The following is a 21,018-nucleotide window of genomic DNA, read 5'->3' on the forward strand; positions in this document are numbered from 1 at the left end:
GTCAACACGCACGCGACTCAATGATTTTCATAGCGCGCTTCACGTTCTTCCTCCTCCTCCTCCTGTTCTTTCTTCTTCTCATTTTTCTTTGCGTTTCTCCTCTTTTTTTTTCACGTGTTTCATCTTCATCGTCGTTTTTTGCTACTGTTGTTGTTGCTGCATTTTTTCCTCCATCTCTTTCTATTGATTTTGCAACATTATGTATTTTTTTTCTTTTCTGTTTAATTTTTTCCTCCCAAGAAGAATTATGAGAATATGAAATAAGAAGATGAAGAAGAAGAGGAAGCAAAAGATGAGAAAGAGGAAGATGAAGAGTTTTGAATTATGCAGAACTCATCAGAATAAAAATACACCCAAATATCTTCGTATTACCCCCAAATATCTTCGTGTTATACCCAAATTTGCTGCAAATACAGAAAAATATTTTCTCTAATACTGTATTTTTTTTTCTTTTTTTCCTTATTTCTTTCTTTCTTTTAGTTAAATAAATGTAAGTTCATTCTCTTCCAAGTAATTTTGCAGTATTATATGTTTCTTCTTCTTTGTTTGATTTTTTCATTTTTATTCTTGTTAAGAGAGTAAAATAAGAAGAAACTTGAGAAGATAAAACAAAAAGAAAAAGATGAATAAGAAAAAAAAGAAGAAAAATATGGTGATGATGATGAAAAAAAGAAGAAGAAATAACAGAAGATGAGGAGGAGGAAGAGGAAGAGTTTTGAATTATGCAAAACTTATTAGAATAAAAATACACCCAAAATTCTTAAAATACACCTAAATATCTTTGTGTTACACCCAAATTTGCTGCAAATACAGAAAAATGTTTCTTTTAATGCTGCATTTTTTTCTTCTTTTTTTTTTTCCTTATTTCTTTCTTTCTTTTAGTTAAATGATTGTAAATTCATCTTCTTCCAAATAATTTTGCAGCATTACGTGTTTCTTCTTCTTCTTTGTTTGATTTTTTTGTTTTTATTCTTGTTAAGAGAGTAAAACAAGAAGAAACTTGAGAAGGTAAAACAAAAAGAAAAATATGAATAAAGAAAAAAAGCAGCAGAAGATGAGAAGAGGGAAGAGGAAATGTTTTGAATTATGCAAAATTTATCAGAATAAAAATACACCTAAATGTTTTCGTGTTATACCCAAATATTTGTGTTACACCCAAATTTGCTGCAAATACAGAAAAATGTTTCCTCTAATGCTACATTTTTTTCTTTTGTATTGAACCACACCTTAGCCACTTGATTGGATTCAAAATAATAATCAATTTCGTTCTGGTTCAATTGACAATTTGAACCTAAATTATTCATTATTTTCAACAACGAGATAATTTATGATGGATGAGAAAGAGAAAAAGAAAGGAGGAAAAGAAATTCCAATGAAAAAAGAAGGAGGAAGAGGAGGAGGAGAAAGAGGTGGTGTTGATGAAGAAGAAGGTGCAGTAACGGTACAAAACACGTGAATATAAATGACTTATAAAGACCTATATAGGAAACGCTTGTATGTGGAGAATATTCTTAGCGAAAAATGATTAACATTTATCATTTTTTATTTTATTTAATCCACTATGCAATAAATAAATATTAAATAAAGCATGTTTGGACTACTTAAAATTGATTTTTTTGTCTTCTTAACATGATTGTAAATTTAATGGTGGGACAATATTAAATTTTTTGAAATTGAAATAAGATGTTTAAAATATTAAAAATTAAATTAAGATTTGATCTAAATATTAGAGAATAAAATAATATTTATTTTTAAATTTTTATTTTTATAAATATATAACAAACGTATTAAAATCAAAATTTTATATTTTTTATAAAAATTTGCTCAATTAATGATTCTGGGGAACTTGTAAACTAAACCCAAATAAATATTTTAGTATCTTAAATCACCTACGAATTTAATTTTCCCTCTAAGGTATCTGTTGATCTGGATGCCATTAAAGAAACAAAGTGGCTTCAATTTTCCCTCTAAGGTATCTATATATTGATGTGGATGCCATTAAAGAAACAAAGTGGCTTCATACCTCGCAAATGGGGATGCAATATGTGAGGCAAAGAATTGAAATTATGTTGGTATGATATTATTAATTAAAGGATTGATGATATGTGAGGCAAAGAATTGAAATTATGTTGGTATGATATTATTAATTAAAGGATTGATGATAATGGAGTTGTTCATTAATTATGCCTTTTATGGGAATTTCAATTCTCTAATTATTCCACATGGGAAATATCAAACAAGTCAACTGCTAGTCTGATAGTACAGTATAGCTTATTACTAACGTTTTCGTATGAAACGCAATTGCATTATCTAAGAATGGAAATATGGAATTCCTGTAATTATTCCTGTTTAGTTATGCTTATGGTACGTATTCGACTAATATTTTTAAATTTATTATTTTACTAAGTTATAATTCACAAAAAAAAAACTTTTAATACATCCATACATTTATCTAACTTTTAAACAAACCAAACTCGAACCACCTGCAAAATACTTTTTTTGAATGAAAGAGCTCAACACAATAAGTGGAGTAAAGAGAGCAGACCAGAAAGAATGACACCAGACTAAGGCATAAACTAATCAGGAAAACTACATGCTACCCCCTGTCATCTTTGGCATTGCCATCAACAACAGAAGGAATTCACATGTAACCACTCCTTAAAGTTCATGAACACCATGTGGATTATATTGTCAACCCCTTTTCTATTATTCTAAAAAATCCTCCTATTCCTTTCAAGCCAGATATTCCAGATAATAGCACAAAAAGATACCATCCACCTTTTACGTTTCTGCTTACTCGTTGATAACTCAATCCAACTCTGAAAATGTTCCTTTAGTGTCCCTGGGCATGACCATTGCCTTCCAACAAAAGATAACCAGGCACACAAAACCTGCCAAGAGAATTCACAAGCAAGAAACAAGTGGTGAACAAATTCAACACCTTTATTGCACAACACACAGGTCACATTCTCTTGGTTAACCACTCCCAATCGACTCAGCCTCTCCTTAGTATTGACCCTTCCAGTCAAGACAAACTAGATAAACAATTCAACTCTTGGTGGCACTAGACTCTTCCAAAATGTCCTAGCAAAGCTGAAACTCGCTATATCCTCCGGGAGCAATTCCACCTGCAATTCCTGTACAAAGGAATTAGTAGAAAATATACCCTGCTTATCAAATTTTCACACCACTCTATCCTCTCTGTCATACACAAGATTAACCAGCCTTAATGCTTCATGCAGCTGGTGCACTAGGTCCAACTCCTATTGGAATAGCTCTCGCCTCCATTGGAAATTCCACCTCCACTCTATTCCGTCCCAAAATCCACAATCCTCTATGACGGATCCTCTTTGGTTTGAAACTGAGAAGAGTCTCGAAAAATTATCTTTCAGGGGCCCACCACGCAACCAGCTATCCTCCCAGAATCGAGTTCCTCTTCCATCACCAATCTCCATGGACAACCCATTAATCATCTTCTGCCTTACTTGTTGATTCTTAAACTGTATTTGGCAGATATCCTTCCATGGCCCCCCGAGTGGGTAATACTTGGGATGACAGCATCACATTGGGATTCAGATTGTTGCAAGAGCACACCACCTTCTCCCATAAAGGACAATCCTCCTTCGAAAAATTCCACCACCACTTAAATAGAAGGGCTGTGTTGCGCACCATGGCATCCCAGGAGCCTGCACTACCTCCCACCTGATCATGGCCATATCAAGCCTACCATCCTCCTTACTCCATAGAAATTGTCTCTGTAGAAAAATCAATTTTTCTGCAACATCCTTTGGCATTTTATACAAACTCAAATAATAGACAGACAGACTGTTCAAAACTGATCTAATAAGCACCAGCTTACCTGCCTTATTGAGTACCTTAGCTTTCCAGATGCTCAGCTTCTCCTCCACTTTTTCTATAATGGGCTTCCAAGTCTTCACCAACCTCGGATTCGCTCCTAGTTGGATCTCCAAGTATTTTACCGGAAGAGATGCTTCCTTACAGCCCAGTACACTGCACATAAGATGTACCCACTGAACATCACTGTTAACAGGAATCAAGCTAGACTTATCAAAATTAATACTCAGCCCCGAGATAAGCTCAAAGCAGTGAAGGATCCTCCTATAGTTCTTTATGGTCTCTTCCTCCGGGGGGTAGAAAAGAATGGTATCATCCGTAAACTGAAGATGTGATAACTCGACATGGTCTCTACCCACCAGTAACGGCGATATTCTCCCATTTCTCGCCGACTCTCCAAACATTCTATGTAGAACGTCAACCACAAGTACCAAAAGAAATGGCGATAGCGGGTCCCCCTGTTGCAAACCTCTTTCCATCTTAAAAGGCTTAGATGGCGATCCATTTATCAGCACTGACATGGAGCTCGTACCTACACACTCCATAACCCAACTCCTCCATCTATGTCCAAAGCCCATCTTCTGCAATACAAGGTCTACGAAACTCCACTTGACTTTATCATACGCTTTCTAGAAGTCTAACTTTATTATTACCGCTTCCTTCTTCCTCTCCTTTATCCATTGAACAGTTCACGTGATAAGAGCCCCATCATGAATCTTCCGTCCCTTGACAAAAGCGCTCTGTGTCTCACCTACCAGTCGTGGCATGATTTCTCGCATCCTCCTAACCAGTGTTTTTGAAAGGATTTTATACACACAACCCACCATACTGATTGGTCTCAGGTCTTTGGTTTCCTTTGCACTAGTGAACTTAGGGGCCAGTGTCACCCAAGTGAGATTCGCATCCACTGGCAACTTGGATGTAAGGAAAAAGTCCATCACTGCTACCGTAAAATCAGCCCAACACCTTTTTATAAAGTTTATGTTGTACCCATCACTTCCTGGCGCCTTGCAAGATTCACAATCCCAAACTGCTTCTTTAATCTCTTGAGGATTCGACAGCACTTCCAAAGCCAAAGCATCATCTACACCAATCATTTCCACCAACCCGTCCCTGAACCCCACCAAAGGAGTCTCTTCCTGATGATACAAACTCTTGTAGAAGTCTCTAATCGCAATCTTAATCCGAGCTTGATTCCTTATCAATCTTCCATTAATTAGCAACGCATCAATCCTATTGTTTCTCCTTCTCGCAGAGGCTAAATTGTGAAATTACCTCGTATTCTTATCAATGTCCTTCGCATGTCTAGATTGCGACATCTGCTTTCAATGTAGCTCCTTCCTTACATACCATTTCTCACAGCAAGTCACAAGCGTCTTTTCTTCTTGCCTCAATTGTTCCATCACAAACACCATCACCCACCATGTCATCAATCTTCTTGATCTCTTCCTCAAACTGCATGATTTTCTTATCCATATCCCTAAAGTTATTTTTATGCCATCTTCCTAGAGGAACTGTCATAGCCTTCAATTTATCCGTGAACTGTGCCTCTCTTAAGCCTCTCCATTCCTCCTTTACCATTCTCAGAAAACTTTCATGGGTAAACCACGAGTCAAGACTCCTGAACGGCCTCGGCCCATCGCTTCGCCTCCTTTCTTCCACTATAATAGGACAATGGTCAGACAAGCCCCTAGGACCACCTTGCATCTGAGTCTCCGGAAATTTTTTAAGCCATTCCAAGCTAACCAGAACCCTATTAATACGGCTGCATGATCGACCTTTAAACCATGTAAACTTGCGTCAGTAATCGGCAAGTCCACCACATCCATGTCATGTATCCAATTCTTAAAGTCTTCGGTTGACAAGGGTAAAGTATCTGTGCCCTGTCTTTCTTCCACCTGTATAATCTCAATAAAGTCCCCCATGAAGTAGCAGGAAACCTGACATAAGCCAGTTATGTAGCTCAACTCCTCTCAAACAACAAGTTTCTCAACACCATACACCAGAATGAAAGCACAATTAAAATTATACTTCAACATCTCCCCTTCAACACACAACCATCTCTCTCCTTTGTGGCTATTTCTTATTTTAAAAAATTCATCATCCCATATTAATAACAACCCACCAGATGCACCATTAGATTCAACAAAATTCCAACCCACACCACTATTCCTTCAAATATTTTTTACATCAAATTTAGTCACTACCTGTCTCTTAGTCTCCACCAGGCCTAGCATGTTTAGTCTACAACTGCTTTTCAGGTTCTTTATCATCCTGAGCTTTTCATCCCTCCTCAACTCCCTAATATTTCAAGAGCTAAAAATCATTTAAATAATTTATAGCACACCTTTTTATGAGATTTGGGTCTACTCTGCCTCGATTTTACCCTTTGTTTCGCCAGCTTTTTTTTAGAGCAATTTCTTCATTCTGCTGCTGAAGGATCGCTATAATGTCATCTTCTTCATTATACAGCATTGCTCCTAATTCCCTTGCTAAGTCCCATGTTCTTTTGTTTTCTAGCAGCTGCTCTTCCAACGTTAAATCATCATTGTCACTGGCTTCATCATCAATAGCCCGAGCTCCATTCTCCAAGCCACCGTCATCCACATCGTCATTAGGCTCTGGAATGTTCCTATCATCATCAGCTTCTATACTCGGCCCAGTCTCTCCAAGTACTTCATCACCTTCACCATTTCGTTCATCGTCATCACCGTGTTCAGCCTTGTCTTCCGCATCCACAGCTCCTGGAATCCCATCAGCCCCTCTTCCAAGGAATGCCAATCTGCCGCCTCCCCCCTCCATCGTGCGTGTATTTCGCCGTGCCTTGAAAACCCCACCAGCCTGCGCCAAAACTGACGCGTCACAGGGCAAGGTATGGTCATCTTCTGACCGGGAGATTTAAATTCGTGATTATAATTAAAAAAAATTTGATTCTTTATTTTTTCTCGATCAAAGTCTTCTGTATTTTTAATAGAGTTAAATCGCAACACCTTTGATGAGAAAAAGTGTTACGAAAATAACTTTTTTTGGGGATCAAAGTCCTAAAATTACTATTTATATTTGAATATGACACTCATTAAACACTAAAACCTAAATAAAATAGTATGTCTGATTTTATTCTCATTTAATTCTAAATAAAAAATAATAATAACTTATTCAATTTACCATTTATAACAATAAATAAGATTACTGTTCTAAAAGTAATTTAATGTAAAATAATTTAATTTATAATTATAATTAATATATATTATTCATAAATAAATTAAAAAATTAATAATTTTCTAACACATCATATATATATATCAATTTTGGGATAAGAAAGAGAAAAAAAAGAGAAGTTCACCTAGTAAGAAATTAATCCAACATAAAATATCTTTAATCATCACTATAATATTTTAAACAGTCGTGAACCGAATGGTAGAAACCTAATTAGTTACTCGTAAGAGTTATTTTCCTTCTTTTCAAGTCCGTAACTAATGTGTCTATCTCTCTAACCAAGTACTCACTTCTCTTTTCTGTCCTTAAGAAAGAAAAAAAGTTTCACAAGCAAAAAAAGATCTTCAGATTGGGTTTAAGTAACGAAAAAAAGTGAATCACCAAGTCTTGACATTAAAAAGACAAGAGAGAAAAAAGTTAAGAGTTGCAACCAAAAAATAAAATCAAATCTGATTTGGTTCATAGGCAAATCAAAGAAGAAAGTTGTCATCTTTGTGTAACCACTCTAACTTATTAAAGCTGCCATCTTCTTGCTACACATTTTTGGATAAGAAGAAGAAAATAGAGGTTGCCCTTCTCTGTTGCAAATCAAAGGTCACAATTAAAACTTAGAGAGATCCTTAAAGTCAATGAAAAAGGAAGAAAGAGAAGTAGTTATGTAAGGATTCAAGCCAACTCTAATCACTACTGCTGTTCTATTTCTTCTCTGTGTCTCTACTCTGATTTATGGAGAAGAAAACAAAGTCAAATATGTTCAATCAAACTCAAGTTTTGAAAGCTTTACTCTTGCATAAAAAGATAAACGACCAAAAATTGAAGTAAGGAGAAAAAGCATACTGTTTGGGTCTTCATAGCATTTTTACTATACCCTTTTCTCCTTCATGGTTTTACATTTAAACTTTTGTTCTTCAGTTTTATCTTTTTTTATTTTCATTCAATGAAAAAATACAAATATGTGAGGTATTAGAAAAGCCATTGAGAGGAATGACAAAGAGAGTAATCTTGAAAAAGTTAGAAATTATGTCAAACTCTTTTGTATATATTTCTGTTTTGTATTCATGATCTTGAAAGAATTTTCTTACTAAATTGTGTGAGCACTTAGTGGTTGAAAGTCTAGGAAGTGAACCTAGTCAAATCAAGCTTGGGTTGAAGTTTGGTTTGTTCCTAATAGGATTAGGTAGAATCCTTGAAAATTGATATTTGTAATCTTTGAAAAAGATAGAGAAAATTTTACCACAATTGTGGTAGAGACTGGATATAAGTCACATTATATATGGTGGTTAAACCAAGATATATAGTTGTATCATTTACTCTTCTCTGGTATGTTTTTGTTTTGATTCGATATGAAATAACATGAAATTGTCTCCTACATAATCAACATTGCAGACTCAACAGCAACTTTGATTTAAATCCAGTTTGAAGTTAAAGTGTACAAGATATAAAGAGACCATAGATTCAACCCTCTCTTCTTTAGGCCATTGAGAACCTTCAATTGGTATCAAGAGTCCGGTCTAAAAAAATCAAGCTTCACAATTTGGAGCAAAGATCTAATGGCCAACATGGGTGCAAATATCAAGAACCAAAAGATAATGTGAGGCCACATTGCACATAGTGGTTGAACTAAGATACATGGTTGTGTCATTTACTCTTCTCTACTCTATTTCTGTTTTCATTCGATATGAGACAAAATAAAATTATCTCCTGCATAATCAATATTGCAAATTCAACAGCAACTCTGATTTAAATCCAGTTCGAAGTTAAAGTGTACAAGATTAAAAGAGGCCATAGATTTAACCCCCTTTTCTATGTCATTGAGAACCTTCAATATCTTATAAAATTGTGTCTACTATTTGAATTTTATTGCGTCACAACCAATTCCTTTTTATTATACTTTGGTTTAATATATAATTATTTTTGGGGTGTGGTTTCTAGGGAATGGAAGATAGAGTCCTCGTCTCCATTTATAAATTCTTCGCAAAAATATCTTTATTTCCATTCTATCCCTACGGTTGTGTTTGTTTACAGGCACAAGGCATTAACAGAGATATTGTGCCTAAAAATATTGAAGTAGTATATTTTGTGTCTATCTTAAAAGAAAAGATAAATAAACACTAACAAGAGACACAATTTATTTTTTATTTTTCTTTCATTATTCTTATTAATTTTTTATAATTGTATTTTTTATTATTATATTTTTCTTTCAATTAGTGAGTAAGTTAGTCATAGTTTGATTAAGTGTACATAAGGTGTTGTATATATATTGTATGAGTATACGTTATTAAAGGAGAGTACATCTATTTTTGCAATTCAAAATTCCATTTCTCTTCTCTATTTTTCTCCCTGTTTTCTTCATACTTCTTAGTACAAACCCTAATATGGAATCAAGAGCCTAAATTCCTCTCCATTTTTTTCGTTATTTCTTTCATCTTTTCTTCTCCCTTCTGTTCTTTATATACTGCACAAAATTTCTTTGGTAATTTCTTTAACAATGGCGTTAATTCTTGCTAACAACTAAACCAAAGCTTCACTAGTACTACTAGCTGATAAATTAAAATAGAATAATTTCTCCACCTGGTCTTAACAAGTTCTTTTAACAGTAGAGATTCTTGAGATGCAAGATCATCTCGATGGATCAAAGTTCCTCCATGCTTCAACACCAATGCCAAAAAAGCAGCAAACACTAAATATCAGATTTTCAAAGAATGGAAGAAGAAGGATCTTGTGCTTCTTACTTGGCTCCTTGCCTCCATCTCCATTTTGTTCAAGAATAAGGTTACTTAGTGCACTCAATTTCATGAGGCATGGATCATCATCCAATCTTACTTCAACATCACATCCAAGACCAAAATTCAAAGTCTAAAGTCGCAAATGAGATCTAAAGTCGCAATTGAAATTTGTGGGGAAAACTGGTTCTGTAAAGGAATATCCTGCAAATATTCGATAGGTTGTCGATGCCTTTTTTCCATTGGATATCAAGTTTCACATAATGATCATATCCAGATTATTCTTGATGGGCTTCCAAAGAAATATTTTGGCTATATCTCATCTGTAATGTCTAGACTATCTTCCTTTACTATAGTTAAGGCAGAATCATTCTTGACAGCATATGAAGATACGCTAGATCACTTCAAGTGACTAGAATCAGGTATACCCATGGCCAACTTAACTCAATCCTCTATGTTCTTTGACACCAATGGCAAAGGCACTTTTGCTCGTCGTGGGAGAGGTGGCAGATTTGGGAGAGGAGGAAGATTTACCTCTCTTCGCCATCAATGCCAACTTTGTGGCCGTCTCGATCATGTTATGCAAACATGCTACTTCTGCTTTGATCAAAACTTCCAGAATAATCCTTCCCAAAATGCAAATGCCACTCCATTTCCTTATGAAAATTCAGCCCCACCACCTCCACCATCACCCACTTTTCATCAACCTCACCCCTATTACACAGCACTATCATATCTCGTAAGATCATCATGGTACCCCGATTCTGGTGCCAGTCACCAATGATCACACTATTCTCCTGAATTCCAGTTATAATACTCAGGGTCCAGACCTCTTTGTCGGTAATGGCCAAGGTATCTCTGTTCCTATTATCGGTTTTTCTTTATTATATGATCATTCTCATAATATGTATTATAAACTGACTAATCTTCTTCATGCACATACTATAACACAAAATATTTTAAGTGTATCAAAATTCACAGAAGATAATCACGTTTATTTTGAGTTTTGGCTTAAATATTGTGCTGTTCGTGACCAGGATTCCCGAAAGCTTCTTTTCCATGACGCTGTTGAGGGAGGAATCTACAAGCTTCGAGATTTAGTTGTTCTAAGACTTAGTTTGAATAATTCTCTTGTGCCATCTTCTGTTGATTTTAAGTATAATTCTTGTCATAATAACCTTTGTTTGCTTCCAAATTTGGATGCTGTGTCCAGAAGCATCCATGAGTCTTCAATAAATACGAATAAATCTGAGTCCAAGTCTATAAACCATTTCAATTATGATGTCAAGATTGATAATTCTTTGAATTTTGGATCAACAATGCTGATGTGTGCTATGGACTATTCTTACATACAAATATTAACACTGCTCATCATAATGATTCTCTTTCCACTGCTATTTCCTCTCTTATTGCCTTTTATTCTATTTTGTATTCACCTAATAATTTTGAAATATGGCATAAGAGACTTGGACATTGTGAGATTAAAACTGTTCTTAAACAATGTGACATAAAATCTGACTATAATCCAAACATTTATATGGTTTGTGAGTTTTGTTTCCTTGATAAATTGCACAAACAACCCTTTCACTCATCTGAACATACCTACACTCACCCTTTAGAATTAGTATATAAAGATATATAGGACCTTCACCAATAGCTTCTAAGAATGGCTTCAAATACTTTGCGTTTTTTATTGATGCTTTCTCTAAGTTTACTTGCATTTTTCTTTTAACTAATAAATTACAAGCTTTACTTGCTTTTCAGAACTTCAAACACTTAATGAAAGTACAAACATATTTCAAGATAAAATCTCTTCAAACTGACCATGGCTTGAAATTCTTGCCACAAGCTTTTACCTCTTTTCTTCAAAATTAGGGTATTGTTCACAGGTTGGTGTGTCTATACACACACGAGCAACAATATAGTGTTAAACGCAAACATAGACACATCATAGAGATTGGCTTGTCTTTGCTTGCAACAGCTGGTCTACCATTTTAATTTTGGAAAGATGCATTCACAACTACTATACATCTCATGAGTAGACTACCAACTCCTGTGTTGCAATCAAAGACACCATGTGAGATAATTTTCAATCAAAAATCAGATTATCATTCTTTAAGATTTTTCAGGTGTGGCTGCTATTCATATTTAAGACCATACAACAAGCGAAAGATGGACTACAGATCAAAATTATGCCTATTTCTTGGCTATGATAATCAACACAAGGGATATAAATGTCTGACTAGGTCTGGCAAACTATATTTTGCTAGACATATAATTTTTGAAGAGAAACTATTTCCTTACAATGAGCACTTCACAGAAAAGCCAACCCTTTCTATTAATTCCAAATCATTTCCTCTTTCCCAATCTAAACAAATTATTCCCTTTCCTTCCTCTTCTATATTCACCCATCCAATTCCCAATCCATCCATATTGACAATAATACCAATGACATTTTTGCACCTTTACATGCATCAGAATAGGAATCCTCTCACACAATTTCAATTAGTGAAATTAAAGTTCATCCTCCCGTTAATAGATCCACCCTCTCTACCTCTCAAACCACAAATACTCATCCAATGATAAAATGGTCAAAAAGCGTCATTACTAAACCTAAAACCTATATCTCTACAACTACAGATAATCCAAACTTTCTGAAACATATACCAAAAAATGCTAAGCATGCTATGCAGTTTGATCATTGAAAAAATGCAATGCAAACTGAATACAACGCTTTGATGCGATGCATGGTCTCTACAATAACTTCCACCCAATTCAACAATTGTTCCTTGAAAGTGGGTGTTTGCAATTGATGCATGAGCATTTTAAGCACTTTTCATTAGCATTTCTTATAAAAAGGTTGTGACTTTTGTTTGGTAATTATATGATTTTCAAGGCTATTCTATTAGTACTTTGATTTTCTTAGTTTCATGATTCTTATAGAAAAATGTTAGGAAAAGAGAAGCAAAAGAACAAGGAGGAACTAAGAATTGAAGACAAGTGCAAAGAAAATCTGTGGATGTTGTCAACCTTGACCTCCTCACACTCCAACGAGTATAACTTGAGTTATAAAAGTCCAAATGATGTGGTTTTAGCGGCATTAGAAAGCCAACTTTTAGAGATTTTCAACGATATATAATAGTCTATGCTTGCTCTCTGGCATCATGGCGCTAAATGCTGCGATATTGGCATTTAGCGCCAAACCACATCCAGCATCAATTCTTCTCAGGAGACTTGATGCTAAATGCCACTTCTTCGGTATTTAGCGCCAGACCTGCCAAAAGGAGCATCAGAATTGCACCAAAAGTGGCATTTTGGTGGCACTAAACAGCAGTAACGGCCCAAAGTGCGAAAATCACATTGATATAAAAGAAATAGGGCTCTCTCTCGTGAGACACTCTCCCTTCCGTTCTCTCATTCATTAGTTTTAGGTTTTGCACATTAGATTAGGATTTTAATTTTTAGAACTACGAGGATTTTAATTTTCTACACTATGCGCACTAAACTTTCATTGTTAAGGTTAGAAGCTCTGTTTAATTTGATGTATTAATAATTATTTGTTCTCTACTCTTGATTAATGCATTGATTTATGTTTAAGGATTAGTTTCATTCTTCATCCTACGGATTAGTGTGTATTGAAAAATAACTCTAATCTAAATTGAATTCTTTTGAATCTTGGAAAAGCTATATCATTAGAATTATAGCTTGAAACTCTTTCTCACAACTCCTTAATTGTTTGGATTTAATGTGATATGTAACATATAATTGTATCATTTTTTGGTTGTTAGGATTTGTGTGGCTTATAAATCAGAATTTAAACTTAACCCTTTAATACAATTGATTGATAAAGAAATTGACAGTTGGTTGGATTAGAGGAGATTGAATTGCCTAGGACTAGGAACTCAATCACCAAGGGTTTGCCATGAATATTTCTTTGCATGATCAAGGTAATTGACTTTGAATGTTAATCCAAAAATTTAAATATCTCTGACACCTTAAGTATCTTTATCATATTATATTCTTAACCAATTTTAGTTTGCTTTTATTTATTTCCCTGTTTTTATGTTATTTACTATTGAAACCCTAAATTTTGATTGTCTGACTAGAATAATCAATTGACACTGCTTGCTTAATCCGTTAATCCTCGTGGGATCGACACTCACTTACCTGAGTTTATTACTTGGTATGACTCGGTGCACTTGCCGGTAAGTTATGGTTAGAAAATCCGTACCAGAAATAAAGAAAAACTCAGCTGGAGATATTTTACGCTATAAGGCATACCTAGTGGCAAAAGGATTTCATCAACATGAAGGTATAGACTTTGAGAAAGTTTATAGCCCGGTTATAAGACCTCAGACGGTAAGAATTATACTTTCCCTTGCTATTACTAATGGCTGACAGATGTGACAATTTGATTTTGATAATGCGTTTCTTAATGGAATGCTTGAAGAAAACGTTTATATGCATCAGCCAAACCAATTTGTGTTATCTAATTTCATCATGGTTTGTAAGTTGCATAAAGCTATCTATGGCCTTAAACAGGCTCCTAGGGTGTGGTTTAATACTCTTGCACTCATCTTAAAACGTTTTGATTTTGAAAACATGAAATCTAATCATTCTCTATTCGTTAGAAGAACTCAGGAATCTGTTTTATATTTACTAGATTATGTGAATGATATCATTTTAACTGGCAGCTCTAATTCAGAAATAGATACTTTGATCAAAGACTTAAATCAATTTTTTTCATTAAAATATTTGAGAAAGCTAAACTATTTTGTAGGTTTAGAAGTGAATTATTTGGAGAGTGGTAAAATTCTATTAACTCAGACAAAGTATGCTGGTGAGTTATTATATAAGTCAGGTGTGTAGCAAAATCTATGCCCACTCCCATGATTGCATTCCTCAAACCGACAAATAATGATTCTAATATTTATGAAGATTCATGCATTATTGCTCCATTGTAGATGCTTTGCAGTATTTGACTATTACGCATCCAGAATTATCCAACTCAGTCAGCAAGGTATCCCAGTTTATGCACTCTTCGTCAGTGAATCACTGGAAGGCAGTGAAACACATCTTGCATTATGTTTCAAGGAATGGTAAGTCACGGTTTAGTTTTTCATAAGTGTGCTGATTATCATTTAATTTTCTTTGCTTATGCAAATTGGGGAGCATATTTGGATGATCGCAGATCCATCAATGGGTATTGTGTGTTCATAGGAAGCAATTTGATATTGTGGAACAGTGGCAAGCAGTCGCATGTGTCAAGATCCTCAACAGAGGTAGAATATCGAGCTCTTGCAACTGCGAGTCCCTTAGCCAATCCCTCTCATTATCTATTTAGATAGTCAGTGCATGTTTGCTGGCTGCAAACCCAGTTCTTTATAGCTGGTGTAAGCATCTAGAGATTGACTTACATTTCTTGTGTGATAAAGTCAATAGAAAAGAGTTGTATATTATAAATATTCTCGCAACATTGCAGATACATATACAAAATTCCTCTGAGTTGCTATGTTCAATATATTCAAATTCAAATTTAGAGTGAATAAAAATCTATTACTAAATTTGAGAGAGTGTTAATAAATAAGTTAGTTATAATTTAATTAAGTGTCCATAAGATATTGTATATATATTGGCTAAGTACAGGTTACTGAAGAAGAGTACATTAACTTTTGAAATTCATAATTCTATTTGTTTTTTCGAAATTCATAATTCTATTTCTTTTTTCTATTTTTCTCTCTTCTATTTTTTTTCATGTTTCTTGGCACAAATCTTAACTCTTCCTAAATTTTTTAAATAAAAAAATAAAAAAAAATTAAATTTTGATAATTTATTTTAATATATTATTAAATAAAATTAAAAAATACTAATTTTTATATTTTTATTTTTTATATTTTATTCTCAATATCTTATTTTATTCTAATTTTTACAACCAAACGTAACTTATGGGATGATTTTCGCCCCTATCCCCTCAGATGTATCTTTTATGATAGTAATAGACAAAAATATCCTTAATGTTTTTTTTTTGGGTTCAATTAAGATCAGAGTATTTTTTATCGCTTATTACTATAAAAGCTAAGGTATGTCCTTAGCCAGATAGCCATTATAATATCTAATGTTTATTTAATATTACCTTCGTAATAAAAGATGATAAAGGAAGAATATAATTTAATATGTAATTAATGATATCTATGTCATATTATATGTTTGTGAGTGTTTAGTGTCTAACTAAATAAATAAAAAATGAATTCATATAACATTATTCTTCATATTTGAGAGACTAAGAGATAGAAATTTATCATCCTCCTGATATTAGTATTTGACTCTGATTAATTATAATATGTAATAAAAAATATAAATAAAATAAGCTAAGCAAGAATAAAATAAATATATTTCTATTTTGATGGAATTATGTTTGGATTGAGCAATGGTTTGAGAGAAATAGAAATAATAGAAGACAAGTCTGGAAAAAACTCAAGAGTAATATTATATATATATATATATATATATATATATATATATATATATATATATGATCAACAAAAGTTATTATTTATTTTTATTAATATCAATAGTATATAAGTAAATTGTTAACTTAAAGTATTGACTAATATTAATAAAAAATATTAATCTTTTAATATTTATCTAATATATATCCTGCAAATTAAACTAACCACTAATCAATCAGCTAAACTAATAACTTAGTTTAAGTCAGTCACTAACTATGGTTAGCATTGTGCAACTCTACATCTAGTTAGCCTAACTACCTTCTAACAACCTGAATTAATCACGTGTGATTACACTTTCAACTTGCTGATTCTAGATGCAGAGTAACTCGCCAACATATTTAAAGAAAATGACGTCTCGCTCTAAATATTTTATGTAAATTGGAGTTATTATTATTATTACTATTATTATTATTAATTTATTATTTGGTCTTTGTCCATGAGCTAGGCAAGACTTATTATTTTAATTGTAGCTCAAATGCACTTAACTTTCCTGTTTGAACCCAACCTATTTTATTTCCGGCCATATATATACGGGCCTGCTTACTGAAGTGGGTTTGGTACGTTGGTCTTCAACATCATATCCCTCCTTCACTCAAGTATTAAAGAAATGCATATGCTCCAACGTTAAATGCTAAAGGCACGGTAGTACATTGCTCCATCTTTTATTAATTCATGTTCGGAAATTATTTAATTTTTTAATTTATTTATGGATAATATATATATTAATTATAATCATAAATTATGTTATTTCAAATTAAATAATTTATATAATGGTGATCTTATTTATTGTTATAAATGCTAAATTAAATAAGTCATTATTACTTTTGATTTTGAATTAAATAAGAATAAAATTAGATATTATCTTTTGTTTCTTAGATAATTATCTTTTGGATTTTAGATATATTATCTTTAGGACTTTAGATACTATTTTATTTAGACTTTAGGGTTTAATGGGTGCCATACTCAAATATAAATAGACCCTCAGGATTTCAGTTCCTAATATACCAAAGCTGCCTTTGTTGCTCTTTTTCCATCAAAAGAGTTGTAGTTCAGCTACCTAAGAATACAGAAGGCTTTGGTTGAGAAAGATCAAAAGAACTACAAGATCAAAATCCTTCCATCAATTTCTGACTCTTATGAGTAAAGGTACGCTTCCACATTATGTTATATTTATGGTGATTCAATATGGATAATATGGGTTATTAAAATTAATTTATTCCAACAATTAATGTTCTGCTTTTTGGTTCAGAAAAGAAAATGAAAAAAAAACTAAAAACAAAGAAAAAATATATATATTTAATTTTTTGCACGTTTGAATTAAGAAAAAAAAAGAGAAATTAAAAAAGAAATAATTAAATATATGTGTAAAATTGTATAGCAAAAAAGGTTTAAACTCTCACCATCTCTATTGGATGAGTCTAAAAGTAAAGAGAGAAGAAATTTAATAAGAGCGTTGAGCAAAAATGAAGAAACAGAAGAAGAAGCATGTAGAGAAAAGTTGTGAGATTAGAATAAGGAAAAATGAGAAATGGTAGATCAACTTTTTCGTTCACTTTTATGTGTGGCTTATATACTGCATAAATAACTTAGTAAACTCTGTATACTATCAGTAACAAACTAACTTAAATGCCAGCTAGCACAAATAATAATTAATTGTAGAATAAATAATTATATTGGTCCCTGAAAGATCACGTGATTTCCAATTTAGCCTTCAAAAGATATTTTTAATTAAATTCATCCCCAAAAGATTTTAGATTAGTCACATTAGTCCTTCCATCACTTTCTACGTTGACGATGTTAACGAAGACTTAACAGAAGCTGACATGGCATGTTAAGTTACATGTTAGTACAACCCTCTACACTTTAACTAATATCCTTATGAAATTTGGTCAAATCATTAATCTCTAAGTGACAAACTCTAATCCTAAAATGTTTAGTTAATTAGAACAAAATTCTAACTCCAGAAACGATTTTCAGTTCCAGCAAAAAAAACACTAACAAAAAACATAATTTAACAATGGCACAATCCTAAAAAGAAGTCAAGTAACCAAAAAAATTTCCTTCCATAAAATCGAATTCTATGAAAAAAAATACAAACACCAAAACCAAACAACAAAACAAACACTCAGCATAAACTATGAATAGAAAAATTGATAGTCAGTAGACACCTTTAATATTTGGAAAAACAAAGCCCTTGATCAACTTTCATGAATCAACAAGGAGCAAAACCCTAACCCCACAAACGGTTTTCAGTTCCAACAAAAATCACTAACAAGAAACAAATTTTATCAATGGCACAATCCTAACAAATTTGGTAACCAAGAAAAAAATCTTAAACAACAATGAAAATGGCTATCGGTACCCCACAAACGGTTTTCAATTCCAACAAAAATTACAAACAAAAAAACAAATACCGGTTTTTAGTTTCAACAAAAATCACTAACAAAAAAAAACAAATTTTATCAATGGCACAATCTTAATAACAAGTTTAGTAACAAAAAAAATCTTAAAAACAATGAAAACGGTCGTCGGTCACATCTTTAATCACTGTGCCAAAATCACTCCTCAATGGAGAACTCATAAACATACTATGCTGGATGCTTCAATCAGCAATGATGATGAAGGCTCCTCAGCGATGTCGAAAAGGAAGTGAGAGGGAGGATTTTGTGAGAGAAACAGGGACGCCGCGCCAGATGTTTTAATCAGTGACGATGATGAAGGATTCTTTGAAAAGAAGGTGAAGGGGAGAGCTTTGTGGGAGAAACAGGGACTACGTCGATTCAATCATTACCTCTCACCCTTTGTTGCCATCCTGTGTGCGAAACGTGAACTGACATTTTCCAGAGAATACGTGCATCGAAATTCAACTTGGTTGGTCTTCCAGCGAACGTCATCCTTGTTGGATTTAGAAAGCAACAAAGAACAGGGGTTATTTTTTGCTGAGAGTGAAGGGAAGTGTGCTTGAAGAATGAAGAGTGACCATACGATGTCGTTTTGATGAACTATCTCTCCTTGACTTAAAACAGTGTTGTTTTATATGGTAAGGAGTAATTTAATATGCTAGGTTAACTTCTATTAACGGCTTTAACGAGGGAAGTGACGGAAGGACTAATGTGACTAAACTAAAATCTTTTGAGGATAGATTTCATTAAAAAAATATTTCGGGGACCAAATTGGAGATTGCGTGATCTTTTAGGAATAAATTTGACCATTTACTCATTAATTAAAACTAATTCCTCTACAATCATCTATCTACTCAAGTTACAGCCTCCCTCAAACTAGGACTCGTGTCATAGCCTCCCATAACTTGGGCTATGTATATATAAGAGACCTAGTTTGAAAATATTAAAAGTGAATAGTCCAGGAGCTTGAGTTTTAGCGAGAAAATTAGCAAGTTGATTGGAAGAAGACACTAGCATTAAATGATTCAATCGAAAAAGATGTTGGTTCTTGGTTGTATTGTAATAATCCACCTCTATATGTTTAGTTGTTCTCCCATGAAATATAGGATTAGTTGCAATGGCATTGATGGGCACAAGCTACTCAAGAATTGAAGTAAATTCTAGCATTGATAAACAAATAAGGTATGTCTAAAAGCTACTACTTCTTTTAGAGGATACTCTTTCTTAGTAGCTACTGATCTATGATCCTTCACTCTGTCGCTATCTGATAGTCTTAGATTCACTTAAGGAATAAACCTATGAGTATGGATGAAACTAGGAAGCAATCAAGCATACTTCCCTGGTCATCAATAACATAGTTAAAGAAGAAGGCAATGTAGACAGGGTGTCAATGCTAGATAGTCTGATTTCAAGAGCTAAACCAATAACTCAAGAACGAAATTTGATCAAAGGAGACAGTCATTTGAATGTGTTATCAGGAATCGTTGTTCCAAATCCGTAACCCAATAGCCTAGCCACCTCCTACCCTATTGAATAGAATGAATTTGACTCGTATATGAATGACCAATCTATTATATCAAAACAGAGTGATGGGTTTAGTGAAAGGCATCTCGAAATAGTACCTAATATAGGACATCCATTGTGCTTGGCAAATGGTGAGTGCCAACACGTGATATTCATCCTTGGACGATAATTTGGCAACAATATTATGCTTCTTACTCTTCCAATTGATTATTCTTCCAATATAAAAGTAATCACCAGTGATTGATTGCAAGTTTCACACATAACTTAATCTACATCCAAAAAGCCCGTAATTTTAATTATCAGCAGGAAAGAATACACCAGTGGATGGACAACCCTTCAAGTATCGAAGCACCTATGAATTACTTGCTTGTGTGTATATATTGAGCAATCAAGGAATTGAATGTGAATTTTCATTGTATAATCAATGTCTGGTTGAATGTTGGTGAAATACAATATTCCTCCCAACCAATTGCTTATAGGAGGTGTGGTCTTCCAAAGCAACACCAACTTTTCTGGATAGCTTAGAGGTAGAGATGAGTCTATAGCGGTGCTGGATGGCTTGCAATCCATGGAGCCAAAATCCATGAGTATATCAAGAGTATACTTTCGTTGGCATAGATGAATTCCCTTAGAGGTTTTAGTGACCTCAACCCAGGAAATACTTCAATTCTCCCAAGTCCTTTATCTTGAACTTTTGATCAAGTAGTTGTTTGATGGAATCAATCTCATGCAGACCATTCCCTGTCAAGGCTAAATGATCAACGTAAACCATAATGATCGTGACACCCT

This window comes from Arachis hypogaea, chromosome 3 (genome assembly GCF_003086295.3).
Source record: "Arachis hypogaea cultivar Tifrunner chromosome 3, arahy.Tifrunner.gnm2.J5K5, whole genome shotgun sequence".
NCBI lineage: Eukaryota > Viridiplantae > Streptophyta > Magnoliopsida > Fabales > Fabaceae > Arachis > Arachis hypogaea.